Source organism: Dermochelys coriacea, chromosome 15, assembly GCF_009764565.3.
Source record: "Dermochelys coriacea isolate rDerCor1 chromosome 15, rDerCor1.pri.v4, whole genome shotgun sequence".
Lineage (NCBI taxonomy): Eukaryota > Metazoa > Chordata > Testudines > Dermochelyidae > Dermochelys > Dermochelys coriacea.
The window spans coordinates 448,516-454,040 of NC_050082.1; positions in this window are offsets into that span (position 1 = coordinate 448,516).

Genomic DNA, 5,525 nt, shown 5'->3' on the forward strand with positions numbered 1-5,525 from the left:
GCAGTGACTCTTCATTTCCTCGTTGTGGATGTTCTGTATATTGAGACCTACCCAACTCTGTAGCACTCCTACACTTATCCCAAAAGGCTTTTGAGCCACTTATATGCAAGCAAGTCTTTTCAACATAGAGCTTATTTGAGCCCACTGTGTACTTCCAGGAGGGTATATCTGTCTGTGTCATTGGATCCTTCAGTCAGTTGTTTGGTGCTTCAGGAGATCTTCATTGTTCGATAGCGATGATTTTAAAAGCTCAGAATTTACTATCGCTCAGACATCTTAAAAAAACAAAACTAGCCATGTCCTGTAAGTCTTTTTTTTTTTTTTTTTTTTTTTTTAATATGAAAGAAAATTTTCTTAGAGGTGGCAGCATGAAGAAAGAGACTTGTCTTTTCATTCCCATTACACCAGGGGTCAAGGACAACCTAGGATATGCTTCCAGCCCTCAAAGGGGTGCACAAGAGCAGATGATATTGCTGTAGAAAATGAGCATGGCCAGAGCCCAACAGTGGTGGCTGATAGCACTCCAGGCCTATGGAAGCCAATAGTTACTGGTGGCCAACTACTCTTCAGCTGGCCATGTGTGGCTGAGAAAGTAGACCAGCACAGTAGTGAGCTGGATGTACTAGACTAGACCAATGTGACCTGTGCCAAAGGGGAGGGACCTGTGCTCATGGCTGCTGAAAGCCGGGCGGAATGTAGTGTTGGGCTCATTATGGATGGAGGTGGTTCATGCTTCTATCTGGGAGGAATATGGTGCTGACTTCCTTTTTAAAAAGGCAAAACAAGAAGACCATAGTTCAATGCCTGGTCAGTAACCAATTACGAATGTCTCAGATCTTCGGTGTTTGGGGAAAGCAGAGAGCAGTACCCCAGGATACAGAACTGCAGGAGTGGCATACTCAGGAAGAGAGCATTAGGTGGGGTCTGATGGGCCTAGATTTGGGTGCCAAAACAACTGGCATAGCCAGGGGGTGGGGTTTACCCCAGAATCAACCAACAGACACTGGTATAACTCACTCTCTGAGGTTTTTAATCTACAACCCTGTACAGCTTACTCATTACAGATTTGGAGACTCATCTCTATGAAACCCATTTTCATCTTGGGGAGTCAGGGGATTAAGGTCTGGTGGGAATTATGTCATCATGAAGCTGTGACTAACACAGCAGGCGGGGAGTGTCTGGGCAGAGGAATGAAGTGCCTGTCTTTCGTTAATGGTATTTGCCATCTGATGGCCTGACCACCCCTAAATCCCACTGAAGTTCTGGGGACTGATCATGCCTAGGGGTCTTGCAGGGTCCTTGGCTAGTCTGGAAACAGAAGAGTGTCCAAGAATGCTTTACTCCATCTACACCTGGCAAGGAGATTGCACCCACGTCTGTTGGCTGGGCACCTTGCCATGAGTGATCTAAACCTTCTGGTTACCGCCATGCTGGATTATTTCAACATGTGCTTTCTGGAACTACCACTGGGAAACCTCCAAGCAGTGCAGAACATGGCTGCCTTCTCACTCTTATGCATGGAGTGTGAGACCTGGGTGCTCTGGACTTTCCTGGCTCCTGATTCTTTTCCAGGTGTACTTCAAAGTGTTGGCTTTGATCTAGAAAGCCTTTTATGGCTTCCATCTTGGTGACCCCCTCTCCCTGCATGCTCCATCCCAGCTGTTGAGAAGTACTCTAGCACTGAGATTGACCTCCTCAGTGTTTATGCCTGGAGCAGTGTTTGTAGTGGAAGGCCTATGATACTGGAACTTGGTTGAACATAGCCCAAGTTTGCTGACCTTCAGAGTATGTTGTAGGGACTATTTTTCAGAGACTGTTCTTGAGGAAATGGAGATGAGGTGGTCCAACAGGTTTCTCTGGGACAATGAGTAGGTTTTATTAGTTGTATTATTGTAATGTCTATGAGCCAAGTCGTGCACTAGGACCCTCTAGTTCTAGATCTAGTTCTACCATTGTTGGTACATTCACCTAGAGACCATGGTAGGTACATGCTTATAAAGTGGGGAAAAAATAATTTTGAAACATTGCATATGATTTAAAAATGCAACTTTTGTTGAAATCTTGTATCTTGTTCTTCAATTGCAATACAAAGGGCAGCACATGAAAACTAAGGCTGTTGAGGAAAAGATATAGTGTGATCCAGTGGCCAGAAGTTGAACTGAGACACATTCAGATTGGAAATAAGGTGTACATTTTTAACAGAGTAATTGACCTTTGCTAAGTTTGTTCCAAGGGTCATGGTGGATTCTTCTTCATTGGTAATTTTTAAATTATTATTATTAATTTTTTAAATCTAGGAATTGTTCTGGGGAAGTTCTATAGCCTAGGTTATACAGGAGGTGATCATAATGATTCCTTCTGGGCTTGGAATCTATGGATCTGTATTTCTTTTCGCACTGATGGCATCAGAAACCACTCAAACTGACTTCACTCTTATACTTGTCATGGCATCAGGATCCCTGGATGTCTCTCTAGCCCTAACTTGCAGCTGAGACTTAGGAAGCGGATGGTGATACATCTCTTTTACAGGAAATTCAGTCTTTCCAGTGTTATCCTCAGATCTCTGTGGCGATGAAGGATTTTGTTTTGTGAACTAGTTTTTATATCATTCCCATGGGCATTTTAAAGAATCGTTATTGAGGTTACAGGGACAAACCATCCCGATGTGTAGAAAGAATAGTAAATAGAATAGTAAATAGGCGACCAGCTTGGCTCAACAGTGAAATCCTTGCTGATCTTAAACACAAAAAAGAAGCTTACAAGAAGTGGAAGATTGGACAAATGACCAGGGAGAAGTATATTAAAAATTGCTCAGGAGTGAAATCAGGAAGGCCAAATTACACTTGGAGTTGCAGCTAGCAAGAGATGTTAAGAGTAACAAGAAGGGTTTCTTCAGGTATGTTAGCAACAAGAAGAAAGTCAAGGGAAGTGTGGGCCCCTTACTGAATGAGGGAGGCAACCTAGTGACAGAGGATGTGGAAAAAGCTAATGTACTCAATGCTTTTTTTTGCCTCTGTCTTCATGAACAAGGTCAGCTCCCAGACTACTGCACTGGGCAGCACAGCATGGGGAGGAGGTGACCAGCCCTCTGTAGAGAAAGAAGTGGTTGGGGACTACTTAGAAAAGCTGGATGAGCACAAGTCCATGGGGCCAGATGTGCTGCATCCGAGAGTGCTAAAGGAGCTGGCGGATGTAATTGCAGAGCCATTGGCCATTATCTTTGAAAACTCCTGGCAATCGGGGGAGGTCCTGGACGACTGGAAAAAGGCTAATGTAGTGTCTATCTTTTTTTTTTGTTTGTTTTTAAAGGGAGGAGGAGAACTGGGGAACTACAGGCCAGTCAGTCTCACCTCAGTCCCTGGAAAAATCATGGAGCAGGTCCTCAAGCAATCAATTTTGAAGCACTTAGTGGAGAAGAAAGTGATCAGGAAAAGTCAGCATGGATTCACCAAGGGCAAGTCATGCCTGACTAATCTAATTGCCTTCTATGACGAGATAACTGGCTCTGTGGATGAGGGCAAAGCAGTGTTATTAATAAGTAATAACAACGATGTGTTATTCCTTGACTTTAGCAAAGCTTTTGATACCATCTCCCACAGTATAATTGCCAGCAAGCTAAAGTAGTATGGGCTGGCTGAATGGACTATAAGGTGGATAGAAAGCTGGCTAAATTGTCAGGCTCAACGGGTAGTGATCAATGGCTCCATGATTAGTTGGCAGCCGGTATCAAGTGGATTGCCCCAAGGGTCAGTCCTGGGGCTGGCTTTGTTCAAGATCTTCATTAATGATCTGGAGGATGGCGTAGGCTGCACCCTCAGCAAGTTTGCAGATGACACTAAACTGGGAGGAGAGGTAGATACGCTGGAGGATAGGGATAGGATACAGAGGGACCTAGACAAATTAGAGGATTGGGCCAAAAGAAATCTGATGAGGTTCAACAAGGACAAGTGCAGTGTCCTACACTTAGGACGGAAGAATCCCATGCACCGCTACAGACTAGGGACCGAATGGCTCGGCAGCAGTTGTGCAGAAAAGGACCTAGGGGTCACAGTGGACGAGAAGCTGGATATGAGTCAACAGTGTGCCCTTGTTGCCAAGAAGGCCAATGGCATTTTGGGCTGTACAAGTAAGGGCATTGCCAGCAGATCAAGGGATGTGATCGTTCCCCTCTATTCAACATTGGTGAGGCCTCACCTGGAGTATTGTGTCCAGTTTTGGGCCCCACACTACAAGAAGGATGTGGAAAAATTGGAAAACATCCAGCGGAGAGCAACAAAAATGATTAGGGGACTGGAACACATGACTTATGAGGAGAGGCTGAGGGAACTGGGATTGTTTAGTCTGCGGAAGAGAAGAATGAGGGGGGATTTGATAGCTGCTTTCAACTACCTGAAAGGGGGTTCCAAAGAGGATGGATCTAGACTGTTCTCAGTGGTAGCAGATGACAGAATGAGGAGTAATGGTCTCAAGTTGCAGTGCGGGAGGTTTAGGTTGGATATTAGGAAAAACTTTTTCACAAGGAGGGTGGTAAGACACTGGAATGCGTTACCTAGGGAGGTGGTGGAATCTTCTTCCTTTTGAGGTTTTAAGTCAGACTTGACAAAGCCCTGGCTGGAATGATTTAATTGGGGATGGTCCTGCTTTGAGCAGGGGGTTGGACTAGATACCTCCTGAGGTCCCTTCCAACCCTGATATTCTATGATTGTCTCTAATCTGTGGTCAGTAGAAATAGGTGGATGGCTCAGAGCTTTGGTAATGGGATTGCCTGTCTGTCAGTGGTTCAAACCCAGCTCAAATATAGAACAGTTACAGGCTGGTGTCTCTTTGGCTGTTGTGGAATTGGACGTTCAGTTCAGATCATGGTGGACAAGGGGTGTCCTGACTGCAGTTGACAGTTTCAGCAAAGAGCCAAGGCCAGATCAGGCCACGACTGAATTATTTGTTTTGAAAAAGTCTGTATCCCAGAGAAACATGCACTATTTACTTAAGCTAATGATTGTTTGTTTGCCTGCTGACCTGTGGCAGCTTCACAGATTTAGTAACCAGTTATCTCGTGCCTGTGTTTGTGGAGTAGTTCTGTGCTTCGTAGGCTTGAGTGCTTGGCAGGGAGAGCTTGTTGATCCTCATCACCCTGGTGAGGGGGAGGGCTGGCCAAGTGATGACCAGTTCCATCCAGTTATAATCCTGTGAGCTCAGAGGAATGAGAGGTGCTCCTGCCTTCTGAAAGGCCTTTTATAAGAGGAGAGCTCAAAACTGTCCCCTGGGATGTGCTACACCCCAACTTTTAAACAGTATTGGAGGAACCCCTTCAGTGTGCCAGACCCCCAAGGAGCCCCCTGCACCTCCAGGGCAGGCCACGTGGCCTTAGCACCTCTAAGACAGCCTCTGGAATCCAGTCCTCCTCCTTCACAGAGTAAGCTCTGCCCAGGGAGTCTCACTGAGCCAGGTTCCTGGTGAGAGACCTGTAGACTCTTCAGGAACTAATGCACCTCAGCTAGTGTTTGCAGAGACACCAAACAACCTTT